At 36.3% G+C, this 17,140-nt stretch overlaps 1 protein-coding gene across 6 annotated transcripts in view; it reads right to left on the reverse strand.

Annotated features, from left to right (window-relative positions):
• Window positions 1-16,380, reverse strand: part of LOC144374571 (uncharacterized) — a 59,259-nt gene extending 42,879 nt beyond the window's left edge. For 3 of the 6 annotated variants that reach the window (XM_078037331.1, XM_078037330.1, XM_078037329.1), the window contains exon 1: window positions 15,718-16,376. The gene's annotated coding sequence lies outside the window, so the exon portion shown is untranslated. Of the gene's footprint in view, window positions 1-15,717 lie in introns of all 6 variants that reach the window. The other 3 variants (XM_078037328.1, XM_078037327.1, XM_078037332.1) reach the window with 3 other exon arrangements.
• Between the last annotated feature and the right edge of the window lie 760 nt (window positions 16,381-17,140).

Here is a 17,140-nt window from a genome sequence, read left to right on the forward strand (position 1 = left end):
GTCCTTCAGGATGTGCTCCCAATAGTCTCCAAGTAACTGTACTTTTGCACTGATCAGAATTCAATCACCTAGTGTGAACCAGAGGGAGGTTCATAGAAGTTTTTTTTTTTTATGTTGGAAAATAGCTCACCATAATGGTGATCCCCAAAATGGACTATGGGGTCAACACTAGGGGGAGAACCAAGAAATGTGTCATTTACTGTCTCTGTGACCTTCAGTCTCCTCATCTATAAAAAGTAACCATATCTATGTTAAAAGGTGCTGTGATCCTTAAATGATCTCAGCATATATAAAATGGTGCCTAGTACACAGTACATGTTCCATATTTATCAGCTGTTATTACATGACATGTGAAGGTATTCCGTAAACAAAGTAAAAACATGATAGTTATTAAGGTTAAAGTGAAAAGTACGGATATTTAAAAAAGGAAATATTTATGACTGCCTTTCTCTTTGGTGAAAGTGAAATTGGGGGTCCTATTGGAATCAATCTCAGTTATGATCAACTTTAAAACCCAACAGTGTTCAATATTCAGGAACCTGTGCTTAGTCTGCTGCATAAGCCGAATTCGCTGTTCTAAAATTCTCCACCTTTAATCACCTCAAGTTATTTCATCATACCATGAAGGACTTTAATAAAAGTTAAATAATTAACACTAGTTTGTTAAATGCTGGTGATGAGTACGTGAATATGCATTAGAGTATATAAATCTGAACAATCTAACAGGTGAAGTTTACATGAAGAATTAAATAAAGAATAATTTATAAATGTTTACCTTTTATAACCAGGATACATTTCCTTTGGTCAAATTATATATGTGTGTGTATATATATACACACACATACATACATACATATATATTTAACAGTGGTTAAAATTTAATTATTTTAAGTCTAAAGGGTTTACAATATGAGAAAATAGGTTTCTATTTACCAGGAGAAACTGTTATGGTTAATCATTAGAGATATTCAATTATTTAATTTAGTTAAAGCTACTGATAAGTCTGTCTGCCATTAGTGACCACTGCACCTGTAATAGAAACACACATCACCAAACCGTGTGCTCTGTGAAAAGGGAAACACTACAAGGAAAAAACAGAATCCTCTAGCAAAAAGGGCAACGTCAGGTTGAAAACCAGGCCAGATCGTTAATGTCCCACAATTCTCATCCAAATCAAAATTCACTGGTTCAAATGAAACTAAATAAAAGTTGAAAACAGAATTAAATAATGTTCAAAAGACTGATGACTAGCTGAGGACTAGCTTTGCACTAGTTACTAGGTCACTTATTAATCATTAGGTGAATCATAAGATGTGGGTCACTGGAATCAATGCATTCTAGAAAAGAACACAAAAAGAAAAAAATCAATTAAGGCATATAAACAGTAGCCTAATTTTAATAATGTTATTTAATGTATCTATTAGGAGTTTTTTTAATTATCTGTTTACAATATTATTTTCACATGTGGGGAGGATCGGGGTAAATAGAGAGAACCTAAGAAATCCTGTAAAATTATTATAAATTATATATATATATATTTTTTAAGGTACAGATCAACATTATTCTTTGCCAGCTATATATTCCTTGTAAATACTATGAGATAGTATGAAATATTAAAGTTCATTAACTTGAATATCTAAGCAACTTCATTAACTTGAACACATCTTCATGAAACTAAGTCTTTGAGCACTTTTTAGTGATACCCACGTGGTCCTTCAGGAGTCCAGGGAGAAAGATGTCCATTATTCAATGTCTTAAGTTGTTTCTGTAGTTTAGGTTTCATAAATCCTCACAGAGTTGAAGTAGGCATCACCATCTCATTACCACTGATCAAAGCTTCCCACAACAAAGCCCTTTCATCCAATTTTAAAAGACAATAAAAGGATCAAAATAATTTTACAATACTAGAGCTGGAAGACACTTTGATGAACACAGTTACAAAACCTTATTCTACAGAGAAGAAAACCAAGCCACAGAGAAATTCAATGAAGATGATGATGGAAAAGAAAATGACAAGGACAAAAAAAAATCATAGGCCCAAGAATAGAATGTAACCATACTCCAAACCACGACAATTCCTGTTCTGCCACAATATACTTCTTTTTTCCAGCCCTTCTCTATGCAAAGAAGAAATAAATTACAAATTTTTCAACTTGTGTTATGACCTGAAAATGTTTTTACACTTCTCTTGAAGCAACATGCACTTTCATTTCATAAGCCCTACAATTTTGTGTGATAGCATACAACCAATTCTTGTTATTGAGAAAACTTTGCTTATTACATTTTGTTAAAGACCAAAGATGAGGGCCTCTCTCAATAGTATATCTTGTGGGGAAAAGACAGGATGAACCAGAAGAGCGCAGAACCCATGATCAAGCTTAAAGATAGGGAATGGTGTTAACTCTAGTCTTCTGTTATCATTTTAGCAGAAGTCTTTCTAGGGACAGGGTAGGGGAATATGCAACACCAACAGGTAAACAAACTGGGGCCAATTCAGTTGATTCCAAAAAATGCACCAAAGATGTATAGCTGGCTTCATTCCAGACAGTGCCCCACCTCTATAAGCTTATCACCATCATTCTAGGAAAGATGCCCACTTCTCTCTGCCCTGGCCTCTGTTATCACAAACCAATTACCACTGAAAGGTGAATCTCTCCCATGGCAGACAGGCTAAGCGAACTTTGAACCACAAGGATTGGTCAAGAAAGCCTCCTAACACTGATGGTTTTCAATATGGTTTTATGAATATCTTGTGCAATTTTAGAGAGAAACAACTTTTTTGCATATTAATAGATAAGGAAGAGAAATCCACATTAATCCCACAACCCATTGTTCTTTGAATAATATTTTTATTTAAAATTTAAATTTATAATAAGCATAGTTTTTTTTTTACATTTCGGTCAGAAGTAAACTGGGCAGAAAACTAAAAAGTAGTGATACAGAGGGTTATTGTGGACATTAACTGGGTAATATTCTTTAAACTTGATATGTAATATTAATAGTCAATAATATAAGCATTCACCATTGCTTTTGTTATTCTGACCCTTGAAATGAACCTTATGAAAACCACAATAACAAAATATGCTTTAAATCTGGGAAAGATTAAATATATTGTGCCAGTGCATTTCTCTACTGAAACCAGTCATATTTTTGGAAGTACAGACAGCTGTATTTGATGTATCAAACTGCAAATGCCATGGTAACCACTGTTCCTAGGCAATTGTAGAATGATGTGTGTGGTCCACTTTCCATATGATAAGAGGAGAGTGGAGGGGAAAATAAAATGTTACCCGATGATCTGGATTAAAAAACAGTATATTTCTTAAAGACTACAAATACAAACTTTATATATAGAAGAGTACAACCTTAATTACTCTGTTGAAAAGTAGGATTAAAATCAATTAAGTAAAATGAAAACAAATATATACCTACTCATACAAGCAGATACATCATCTGCTTGTAAGCCATTGATATAAAAGTGAGTAAAAGATGAAGACAGCACATATTTTGAAAAAATTAAGTTACTTATTAAAAATGAATACTCTAGGTATTAAATTTCACTTGCATAATACTAGATGTCAAAAGTCTCAACTGCTCAATCTTTGAGTGTTTGTAGCAGAATGCAAAAGGAGACAAAATGAAATATCCACTAGAGATTATTCCAACTGTGTTTTCAGTCACAACTCAATATCCCAAGAAAATGGCATATCATGTTAGTGGTCAGTGGAAAAGCTGGTGGGTGTTGTGTACACATAGCTCTAAGCCGCAAAGACACACCAAATATGTCAAATGAAAAATTCTCCCAAAGGTTCTATGAATTCTGAGTCAAGATTATCCACAAATTCAACTTTTTTACCTCTTCTTCTAATGTAATAAATCTAGTTTCTGCACATACAGTGCAGAAACTAGATTTCTGAACTTAGTTTTAGTTCCAGAATTATAAGTCACTTTCAATTTAAGTCAAGTCACTGCATTTCTGACTTCCTGTTTCACACATGTTGGTCTTACTATATACAACTGTATATATTTTCTATACTAATGCATGGGATATGGTTTGCATAAATAAGAGAATGAGTCAAATATTTTATATTTTGTCACAGAATTGACATTTTGAATCATTAGAAGCACAAAATGCTCCAAAAGTTCCATTAAAAACTGCCAGAAAAATTCTAATTGGAAAGTTTTTCTTTTCAAATGAACATTTTTGTAGATAGGAATATCTCCACCTTTATAGGGAAAATGACATGAAGCCTGAAATAATGGGAAAAAAGTACAGAAAAATTTAAGGACATGAAATTGACAGTGAAATATATATTCTATAAAATACAGTCTTAAATGGGGAAAATTTTAGGTACAGACCTATTCCAAGAAAAATTTAGACTATTTTACTAATTTTAAACTTTTATGAATTCTTTTTGGAAACTGCACAATCAGTTTCCAAAATCAGCTCAGAAAATCAACAGCCTGTAATGTGAATAATTTCAGTACAATTTCTAAAAACACAATCCAAATATCTTAATTTGTCGATATTGAGAAATGTCTTAGAGGAATTAGGCAAATTATTAAATACGGGCAGCCAAAAAAATATATAAGAGATATGTTTGACAATTTTTTTCAAGATACAGTTGAACTAACTTATTGGTAAGCCTTGATTGTGGGAAACATAGTATTAGTGACTTTAAAAGAACACTAAAATGAACTCAAAGCTCAAAACGGATAAAACTGCTAATTATAAATCACTGTCAGACATTACTGGTATTTATCTCTCTTACTTATTTTCTGTCACTTTACTCATACAAAGTAAGCATTTGTATTTCTAATATCACATAAATATTTCCAATATTTGCTTTCTGCTTTAGTATAGTTTGGAAGAAAAAAAAATGGAAAAGATTGCAACACTGTACTTCTGTTAAACAGTGCACCCTTGTAGCTTATTTTGCATCACAGACAATGAAAATCATAGGACATAAGTGTATCTAAAATTCTCTGCATACTTAAGAACAGATTTGTACAAATATTTTTTCTTCCAGTTACATTTTCCCCAACATGCCTGTACTTTCAATCACATAAAATAGTGACTTTTTAAAATTCAAAGTTCAGCCAGGAGTGGTGGCATCTGTAATCCTAGTAACTCAGGGGGCTGAGGCAGGAGAATTGCAAGTTCAAGACCAGCCTCAGCAAGTAATCAGTAAACTAAGTAATTGATATGCTTTGCTGAATTTTCTGAATGTCTGTATATAAGTAATGTCAATCCAATGGTTAATTATATTTATATGCACAGTGTAATATATAATATAATGTTTTAGGTGTTCATCCTTGATTTTTAAATATAAGGTTGTCAAAATTCTGGATTTTCTATAAAAGCCTAAGAAAACATTTCTAAAAGCCACGTGGTCCAGTTACCATAAAACTAAATATAAGCAACCTATGTTATCCAAGTGTTTCAGAAAATTCAACAAATACAAAACTGAAATAAATACTAAAATTTTGTGATATGACAAATTCTCATTGTATATAATATACTTGGATATGTGGAAGCTCTACTTATTAATGTTTGTCAATTCTCTGTACTATACCACCAATTCTCTTGAATACCTACAGTGTTATAGGATTTTGCTGGAGAATACAATTCCTGCCCTATAGCTGGAAGAGGACAAAAGGAAAATTTAACAGAGCTTTACGCTTTAAACAATAACAATTTAACCCTAATATTTATCTTTAGATGACAGGGTAAGTAAATCCTGTTATATCCATCAATGTAATATTATTCAATCTTTAAACAAGGGAAGCCCTCTATGTTCTAATAAGGATATCCAAAATGAATCATTAAGTACCAAAAGTGAGGAATAACATGGTATAGGTAGCACATGACCATGGGAAAAGAACAATAGGTAGTATGAGTATTGACTTGAATTTGCATACATTCATTAGCTCTTGAAAGGGACTTGAACTGTCAATATTGGTTGCCTTGGGCAGAAGAATTTAGTTGAGGACAAAGCAGAAAATGATGATTCTCACTGTATTCCCCTTTTTATCTTTAGCATTATGTAATATATGAACATGCTACCTAAACATATACATAAAAAAATAAAAAGGCACAGGGAGACATGTTAAGAGAAAGTAAAAAGTATTCTATGATAAAATCTGAAAAAAAAAATTCTTCATTAAGTTAAAAAAAAAAAACAGGATCCACTGAATGGGATAGTAGGAATGAATGTAAGGAAAAGACACTAAGATGCCTAGGCAACCAAGAATTCATGTGTGTGCATACATGCACTTTTGTACCTGCAATCGGGCCATTCAATTATGAAAGGAAAGGAAGCAGGATTTCACATGAGAGACAGTAAGTCAAATCTTGTGGTCAGAGTTAAAAGCATCCTGAAAATGATGAGGATTAAAAGTTTAAAAGTTATGATCAGTCTGTAAAGAAACTTGAGACCCAGAAAATCAATCACAGCAAACTGAGGTTTCTGAACTGGGAAATGATAATTAACAAATAGAAATGTGGCAGCTTGCTCCATTTAGAGCATCCTGAGGATAAGTTCAATACTATTTCTCACCTTACTCTGCCTGTATTTTCCTAGGAATGACTTCAGCAAAGGAAATGGAGGACATTATGAAGGGTGACTATGTGAAGAATTGGTTTCTAAGTAGATGTGAAAGAATAAGGAAAAAACTAAAAAATGATCTTTAGCTTTTCAGTCTAGGAGGGAAAAAATGATTTTGGTTTTAAATATGTTGATTTATTCGTGTAATGAGTCACTAAGTAACAGTGAGGTCAAGGTACAACCAGAAGAATACCAGGATTGGAGTTACAATTGGAGTTACCGATATATTGGTTTCCTATAACTGCTATAACAAATTACCATGACTGAGTAGCTTAGATCAACCCAAAGTTCTTCTTTCATGGTTTCTAAGGCCAGAAATCTGAAATCAAGGAAATCAAGGAGTTGGAAAGGCCATGATCCCATGGCTTCTGCTGGCTGCTGGTGCTCCTTAGCTGCATGCAGCAGCATGACATCACCTTTGCTTTGTCTTCACCTTATGTGCCCTCTCTGTGGACTCATCATTGGCATACTCACCTGTGGATTTGGGTCTAACTTAAAATTAAGATGCTCTCATCTCTACACCCATAAGTACATCCACAAAACACTAGTTTTAAATATGACTTCATTTATTTAAGACCTGGACCTAGGGGGACACTATTAAAATCACATAGTGAAAATTATCAGCCCATGGATTTAACAAAAGAACAGATGTGCTGCCTCTTAAAGAGTAGAGTGAACATAGTGAATCATGAATTCCGGTATCTCCAATTCAGACAATGGGTAAAAGAGTGACAACAAGGAAAATAAAAATAGGATGTGGTTAAAGTATAAGAAGTTGGTTCCTAGCAGGGTACCATGGTATACACCTGTAATCCCAGGGACTCAGGCAGGAAGACTGCAAGTCCAAAGCCAGCCTCAACAACTTAGCGAGACTCTGTCTCAAAATTAAAAATAAAAGACCTTTTGATGTTGCTCAGTGATAAAGCATCACTGGTTCAATCCCCATCTAAAAAAAAACAACAACAACAAAAACTGACTCCTCCTGGATCTGTGCAAGGTACGGAGGTACACAGTGAGATGCAGCAGAAGATAAAAAATCAGGACCAAAGGGTGACTATTCACATCAAATATGGCCAGGAATGTAAGGAAAAGGCACTAAGATGCCTAGGCAAACCAAGAATTCACGTGTGTGCATACATGCACTTTTGTAATGAATAAATAAAAAATGGTTCTTCAGCTTCTCTAGGGAAAAACAAATAAAATTCTGGGTTCTGCTGAACAATACACCAAAGAACTATCCAGATGTCCAGATCAAAAGAAAAAATAATCAAAAATTGTATAAAGATGTGTAGTTTGCCAAAGGCAACATACTAAAAAAAGATTACTTAACAGAGGGCACCAAGTGGTCATAGAGCAGAGGGCGAGAATCAAAAGAAATAGCTTTCAGTAAGGTCACTGGTAGCACAGTCCAGAATTTTAAGAGACAACCTAGACCTCCTGGGGATCCAAGTACAAAGGAACTTCACTGGAATGGATTAAATGAGGAAATCCAGAAGAAAGATTTATAAGCAGGGGCTATGATGATTTCTATATACAGAAAAAGATGCTTTGGTAACTACTTGAGAGTATAATAACTTACACACTTAGGATGTAATTTTAGGGTAAATACAAGTATAAAAAAACCCTAAAAATGCTTTTGCTATGAAGAAATGCAAAGAAGCTACAAGCACAAAATGAAGTCTCTGACCCTAACTTGGTTCTAGATTTCCTTGCTGGTTCAATCTGATCCTTGCACACACCCAGGCAAGCTATTGTATTCAGGAACTGAATCTCTGGACAGGGTCCTCCACCTGACCGATGGACTCCCACACTCATTTCAAGACTGAACTCAATGATCACCTTTTTTGCAAAGCTTCACTCAACTACCAAGCAGTAACTCTGGAAAAGTTTGTCAGAAAAATGACTCCATCACAGAAAAAAATTCTTGATTTATGAGATTTTACACCACAAACATTAAATTAGACGTCTTAATAGAAATAAGAGAGTTGATTTTCTAAGTAACAACTTCATTAAGCATTTCTTTAAAGATGTGTTTCTATTCAAATTGCTATGTTCTAAAGACACACATGATAGTTTACAAAAAAAAACTATAATCAAGTTGCTGGGTTTTTTTTTTTAATTAAGAAAGTACCCAAATGCATATTAGGTGATGGGAAGAGTTCATTTCTTGAGGCTAGAATTTACTAAATTTCTGAGGAGGAAATAAAATCCTTCAACCATATATGAGAAGACCACCTGTTGTATTGAATACTTCAAAATAAAAATTGCTCTCAAAGTCATTAAAATCATTGTGTGATTACAAGCAACATAATACATCATCTTATGTTCAATCACATTTACTTGAAAAATCATCTACCTTCCACATGAATAAAGCAAGAATGTTCAGATTGCTTAGTCATAAAAAGCTGTTTGCTAATAGATTCCCAAATTTAGGATTAAAGGGAACCAATAATAATTGGGGGAGTAAAAATAAGACAATAAAGAAAAAGAATAAAAATAAAATTTAAAGGAAAAGGTACACATAGAACAATGCTTTGAACATAAGAACACATAAAGGTAATCACAATATGTTCTATTAAAAGGCTCATTTTAAAAAATAGAGTATTGATTTTAGGTACACACCAGTATTTCCTCTGCAGAATCTCAAAATTAGGTAAAGAAGACATACAAATTAGAAGCCCATGAAGTAGCACAAAGACTGTTGTTTAAAAACATTTTCATTTGAAAATAAGCATTTTCATCTGTAATATATGCATTAAGTAAGACTTAATGTTTATAGACCAGCTATTTGCTTGAAAAAAAAGCTCCTTAAAATAGCAACTTATTCTTCATTGCATCAAACTACATATAATCTTTTCCCAGTACCAATTTTAGTTAAGTACTTATTCATGTTATTACATATTAATAACTGTTACTAACTTTCTTGGGGGTCTAAGTTACGTAACCTTGTCTCATCCTGTAAAACAAAACAAATCTACCCACCTTATCAGTCTCCTCCACACTTGTGGATTTCAGCACACAAGAAGCTGGCCTCTCCTGTATGTTTGTAAGGTCCTGAGGGGCACTCTGAGATGCTGCCATTGGAAGCAATGGAGCACACCTCCTCTTGGGTGCATCCGATGGCAGGATGTTTGAAACATGTGGTTTGGAAATAGCATTGGACCTCAAAAAAGTTGGGTGGTGCTTATTTATTAGAGGGGTTGCAGGAGCACTTGCAGTCTTATAAGAAAGACAGTGTCTATATGCAATTTCAAAATAAAAACCACTTATTTTATACAAGAATAGAAAGGATCAATTAAATTAAAAGGTGGTTCTTTGAAAAGATAAACAAAATTGACAAATACTTAGCTACTAAAAAACCAAAAAAAAAAAAAAGAAAAACCAAACAAATAAAGAGATGAAAAAAGGATAATATGACACATATCACTGAAATTCATAGGATCATTAGCAATATTGAGTAAAACTATATACCAATACACTGGAAATTCTAGAAAAAATTAACAAATTTCTGGGCCCAGATGACCTACCATAATCGAACCAATAGGACATAAAAAAATCTAAATAGATCAATAATAAGCAATGAGATTGAAGCAGTAATAAATAGTTTCCCAACATAAAAGTATAAGAACCAGACAGATTCATTGATGAATTTTTACCAGATTTTTAAAGAACGACCACCAATGCTCCTCAAACTATTCCATGAATTAAAATGGAAAGAAACCCTTTCAAACTCATTCTGCAATATATCACCCAGTTACCAAAACTTGATGAGGATACAACAACAACAACAAAAAACTATAGACCAATGTCCCTGATGAACATAGATAATATATATCCTCATTAAAATACTTTCAAATGGAATTCAACAGCACATTAAAAAGAGCATATATCATGATCAAGTTGGTTTCATTCCTAGGATGCAATGATGGCTCAATATATATGAATCAATAAATGTAATACAGCATACAGCACATAAATAGAATCAAGAATAAACATCACATGATCATCTCAATAGATGCAGAAAAAGTCCTTGGTAAAATTCAACAGTCCTTCATGATTAAGTTCTGAATAATTAGATATAGAAAGAAGATACCTTATTATGATAAAAGCTATATATGATAAAACTATATCCATCATCATTCTGAATGGGGAAAAACTGAAAGCATTTCCTCTAAAATCAGGAAATAGAGTATCTATTCTCAACCTTTTCATTCAGTACATTGCTTGAAATTTTAACCAGAGCAATTAGGTAAGAAAAATATTTAAAGTGACATAAATATGAGAGGAGGAAGTTGAATTATCCCTATTTGCAGATAATACAATTATATTCTGAGAAAATCCTGAAGATTCCACCAAAGGACTCAAAACTGATAAATAAATTCAGCAAAGTAGTAGGGATACAATATCAATATACAAAAATCAATAGCTTTTCTATATATCAGTAATGAATGGACTGAGAAAGAAATCAGTGTTTCTTGAACAAGGAGTCGAAAGATTACTACAGTGAAAATTGGAAAGTAGTGAAGAAAGAGATTAGAGAGTAGAAGATGTAAAGATCCTCCATGTTCATGGATTGGAAGAATTAATATTGTTAAGACAGCCATAGTACTGAAAGTGATGTATGGATTCAATGCAATCACAATCAAAATACCAATGACATCTTTCACAGTTCTTCACAGAAATAGAAAAAAAATCCTAAAATTCATCTGGAATGAACAAAGACCACAAATAATCAAAATCATTCTGAGCAAAAGGACTAAGGATGTAGGCATTGTAATCCTTTATTTTAAAATATACTATAGAGACCCTCATCAGTATACAAAATATGAGATGTGAATTTGGTGTCAACATACCTTATATACAATCAAAAATATGATAAATTATGGTATAAAGGTGTATTAAGAATTGTAATGCTAAAATTAAATAAACAAATGACTAAACAAGCAAATAAATAAAGTATACTACAGAGCTATTTAATTTAAAAAAAACCTGGTATAGACATAAAAACAGATATCCATGGATACAAAAAAAAAGAATATAAAGGGGCTGGAGTTATGGCTTAGCAGCAAAGTACTTGCCTAGCACAAATGTGAGGCCCTGGGTTTGATCCTCACTACCACATTAAAATAAAGGTATTATGTAAAACTACAACTAAAAAAATAAATATTAAAAAAAGAATATAAACATAAATAAGATATATCTCCCTATTTACAGATAATACAATTTTCATTACAATCTCTCTCTCTCTCTCTCTCTCTCTCTCTCTCTCTCTATATATATATATATATATATATATATATATATATATATATATAAATGAATTGAGGACCCAGAAATAAACCCATGTATCTTCAGACAGCTGATCTCAATAAAGTTCCAAAAGTCATATACTGGAGAAAAGTCTTTTCAACAAATGGTACTAAGACAACTGGATATCCACATGCAGATGACTGAAACTAGATTTCAATCACCCTGAAGAAAAATCAACTCAAAATGGATCAAAATCTTAATTTAAGACTTTGAAACTACTGGAAGAAAACATATAGGAAACACTTCAAAATACTGGAACATGCAATGATTTCCTGAATAGTACTTTGATATCTCAGGAAACAAAAGCAACAATTGACAAATAGGATTACAATAAATCAAAACTCTGCTGCACAGCAAAGGAAACCACCAAGAGAGTGAAGAGAAAATCTATAGAATGGGGAAAAATCTTTGCCAGCTATTCATCTGACAGAGAATTAATCTTCAGAAAGAACAAATATTCCAATCAGTAACTGGACCAATGATCTGAACAGACATTTCTCAAAAGAATACAAATACAAGACAACAAATATATGTAAAAATAATATCTTTAGCCTTAATAAATCACAAAAAACTACATGGAGATTCCTGTCACCCTATTCAGAATGGCTCTTGTCATATAAATAAACAAACCAAAGCAAAAGCAAAAAATAAAATAACAAATGCTAGTTGAAATGTGGAAAAAATATGAATCTGTATAAACTGTTGATGAAAATGTAAATTAGTATAGCTGGTATGGAAAACCGTTTACAGATTCTTCAAAAAACTAAAAATAGATTTACCATAAAATCCAACTAGAGCTGGGCATAGTGGTGCATACCTGTAATCCCAGCAGTTTGGGAGGCTGAAGTAGGAGCACCAAAAGTTCAAGGCCAGCCTCAGCAACTAAGCAAGGCCCTAGCAACTGAGTGAGACCCTGTCTCAAAGTAAAAATAAATAGGGGATGTCAATGGCTAAGTACCCCTGGCTTCAATCCCTAGTTCCCCCCTCCCCACCACCACCACCAAAAAAAAAAATCCAAATAGACCATTCCTTAGTGTTTTTTCAAAGGGTAAAAAGTGGGAAGGAGATGAATTGAAGTAGAAAAAAAATTATTGGGAAGGGGGAAGGATACTGGGGGGTGGGCAAAGAGCAAGAGAAAGTAGAATGGAGGGTAGACATGATCAAAATATGATACATGTATATATGGAAATGTCAGAGTAAAACCCAATACTTTTTATAATATATATTGATAATAATAATAGTAATAAAAATGCACAAGATGATCTTGAAACAATTAAGAAAACTATGAAAATATATTGGAGTTTATGTTAGAAGGACTCAGGATGGTTTCTAATGCAAAAATCTGAACAAATTTGGTGTCATGATTCCATAATTGAAACAATCACATAAGTTTCATTCTGTGCTTTCATAATGATACTAAGAAAAGAACGCTTCATCATGTTCATGCTAGAGAACAAGTCCATTATTTAAAAAAAAACATCCAGTAAAGAGAAAGAAATTATCCCATTTTCATATGACCTCTTCTGACTGAATTTGATCTGGGGAGTCAAATTGCTGATATGAGTGCGTTTGTTTTATAGAAATATCTCAACAACAGTTAAAAGTAATGTTTACATACACTCTTGTCCTTTATCAATTACTGTTTAAGATGCAGACAATAATTGTTGATGGCTAACATTAGAAAAGATGATAACATGTTACTGTCAGTTAATGGTAACACAAAAATAATACCTATGAAGTTTTCTTTCTTTTTTCTCTATTTTTTTGGAGGCAGAGTCTCCCTGTGTTGTACAGGCTGACTCCTGGGCTCAACCAATCCTCGTACCTCAGCGTCCAGCATAGCTGAAACTACAGGCGAGTTACACCATGCCTGGCTACTATATTCTTGCCAGAGATGTGTCACTAAAACCTGATTAAGGCTCTAGATTTAATAGTCAAATTTCAGGAAATAGAGGGGACAAAGAAACATGTAACAAGGATACATTACCAAAATTTTGAGTAAGACAAACTATAAAACAAATGACCTGGTTTTGTCAACAAACCAATTGCAAATAAAAAAAAAATTAGGACAGGAATAAATTTCAAAAGCATTCTTTTACAAAAAACAAGGGTTTTATAGAAAATCACAATGTAATTTCAATGACATTGAAAACAAAGCACTGTGTGTCAAAATTTGATATAGCTAAAGCAGAGCATAGCAAATATACATTCTTAAATGTTTATTTAAAATAAACGTTCAATAAATTAAATAAATCATGATAATGTAGGGACTTCTCTAGGAAGGGAAAGATAGTACCAATAAATATTAATGCAATATGTCTTGATAGCATTAAAGAAAAACTATATTCCACAAATTAAAACTCATATCTGATAATCCAAATATTAATTAAGAAGCATGCATTCTGCATGAAAAGCCTAACAATAGTAACAATTAATAATGATGAACAGGTGGATAGGACTTTATGTTTAAAGAATTTTTCATAGGCCCATTTTACTTCTTGGAACATCTTTTTGAAGGAGTTATCAACAGTTATAATTCTAAGCCCTTCTTATTTGAGTAATGCCAGCATTTACTCTATAGATATAAAGAAATATAAGCAATGTTATCACTCGAATTCACATCCAAGGAGCCAGGTGATCAGAGATTTGAATAAATTGCACAAAGATACACAGGTTATACATGGTAAAACTAAAACCAATATCTATTTAAAGACTTTCTGTAATACTTGTGGTTTTTCCTTTTTATGCCGCTATTTCATTTTAAGATAGAATCCCCTAATAGATAAATATATAAACATACACACAATTAAGTTTAGTTAGAAGAACAGGTGGAAAATTCATATGGCAGCACAATAAATAATATAACCAGAGTGCCAAGCATGGTGGCACATGCCTGCAATCCTAGCTATGGAGGAGGCTGAGGCAGGAGGATCACAAATTCAAGGCCAACTTGGGCAATGTAGCAAGACCATGCCTCAAAATAAAGCAATTCTTACAAGGGCTGGGGATGTAGCTCAGTGAAGAGCACCCTTAAGTTCAATCCCTAATACTGGGAGAATATTTATTTATTTATCTGGAGAGTATTTCAAATAATGATTTTTCCAGACATCTTGTCATCCTCTGCACTAGTTAACCCATCTTCCCTAAAGTTCTAAGTAGGTATCACTACAAGTCAAAGTGAAACACTAAGACAAGTGAAAATTTGAGCCTATTTTAAAAAACAACTCCATACTATAGTTTTCAATGATACCAAACAACCTAAGAGCTGAGGACATTTACAGCACTTTGGATTGACCTGTAGACACTGTAAAAAAAAAAAAAAAAAAAAAGCTTTCTTAATCTTATCCAGAGCATTCAGTCATCTGTAAAATCACATACTTCCACTGCTGGAAGGTGTAGTAGCAATCTATACATTCAACACCTTTAAAATGAGGTACAGGGGCTGGGGATGTGGCTCAAGCGGTAGCGCGCTCGCCTAGCATGCGTGCGGCCCGGGGTTCGATCCTCAGCAGCACCACATACCAACAAAGATGTTGTGTTCGCCAAGAACTAAGAAAAAAATAAATAAATGTTAAAATTCTCTCTCTCTCTCTGTCCCCCTCTCTCACACTCTCTTTAAAAAAAAATAAAATGAGGTACAAAAGATTATGAAGTTTGCTTAGGGTTAAATACATACAGAGTAGCAAAGTTAGGAGCAGAAGCCAAGTGCAAGTAACAGTGCTGTTTCTGGAAGGAACACAGAAACCATTTTTTTCCAATTTTTGTGCGTAAAGGCAGACGTGGGGGAGGGGGCGCTTACCTCCAGCCCTTCAAAAGGGACAAAGCTGGTCCTGGCAAACCCATCGATGATGTCCTCTTTGGCCAAGGTGGACTCGCTCCGCTTCCTCCGCGGGGGTCTGAGCAGGACCAGGCGGAGGACAGGGGCTTCCCATTGTCTTCCTCCTAGGAGCCCGACTACAAAGCGAGCGAGGGCGCCGGAGTCCACCCGGCCCCACCGCCCGACGAGCCAACCCCCAGATGGACCCGGGAGCGCATCTCCCGGTCTCGCTGCGACAGTGACCGCAGCTTTTTGCAGAGTCCAAGGCCCCATCCGGTCCATCCATGGCTCTGCCACGCCGGGGTCCCCGCGCTCACCGCCCACGCGCCACAGACTCCGGCCGCGGTTGGTGCCAGAAAAAAATTGACACGGAGCTCTCCCTCCCGCAGCACAGCGTCCCTCCGCCCCACGCAGACGCTTACCGCCCGCACCCGCCGGCGAGCCCGCAAAGGTCGCAGCAAAGTGGGGGCGCGGAACGTCGCCCGCCCCTGCGCGGGAGAACGCCCCCGCCGCTGCTCACGCAGGAAACTCACCGCCAGGCCGCAAGAGGTCCAAACGGCGCAGCCAGTGGCGGCTGGGACCTGACAGCAGCCAACAGGATCACAGGGGCGGCTGGGGGCCAGCAGCGCTCCTGAGCCCAGGGCATGCGCGCTGGGGCGGCCGGGCCTGCGCAATGGGGGTAGCGGGGCGCCCCGCGGGGGGGAGGGGCCGCGCGGGGGGGGGGGGGGCGGGGGGAGCGGGGGGGGCCCGAGGGCTGCGCGGGGGGGGGGGCCCGAGGGCTGCGCGGGGGGGGGGGGGGGCGGGGGAGCGGGGGGGGGGGGGGCGGGGGAGCGGGGGGGGGGCGGGGGAGCGGGGGGGGGCGGGGGAGCGGGGGGGGGCGGGGGGAGCGGGGGGGCGAGGGCCGCGCGGGGGGCGGGGGCCAGGGCCGCGCGGGGCCTGCCCTCCGGAGCGCCCCGCCACGCGCCCCGACCCTCCGCACTAACCGTGGGTCTTCCTGGGACCCTTGCTCCTCCACCCGCCTGAGGAGCCCCAAGGTGTTTCCCCCAGGCGACCCTTGGGGTCGGAGGAGGAGGCTCGGGGCCAGGACGCCGCCGGGCGCTGGGGCCTGGGCGTGACCAGGCGCCGCAGAGGGAGCGGGCGTCAGGTCGCGCGAGGCCCCGCAGCGCTCCTGCAAACTTTTCCTCTCATGGCGCCACTGAGCGAGGCCGAGCCTCCACTTACAAATTAATCATACTCTTTCATGGGCTCCAGATGCTTTCTAAGTGTTGGCCTTGCTAAATACCCAATGAACTTAGCCTTTAGGATATTTACAGTGGCTCTTAATGAACTTGTATTCCAAGTAAGCCTTTTCTCTATTTTTGTTCTTTTGAAGCGACAGCACATTCACAGAAAAGTTGCATAAATA

Source organism: Ictidomys tridecemlineatus, unplaced genomic scaffold (genome assembly GCF_052094955.1).
Source record: "Ictidomys tridecemlineatus isolate mIctTri1 unplaced genomic scaffold, mIctTri1.hap1 Scaffold_75, whole genome shotgun sequence".
Lineage (NCBI taxonomy): Eukaryota > Metazoa > Chordata > Mammalia > Rodentia > Sciuridae > Ictidomys > Ictidomys tridecemlineatus.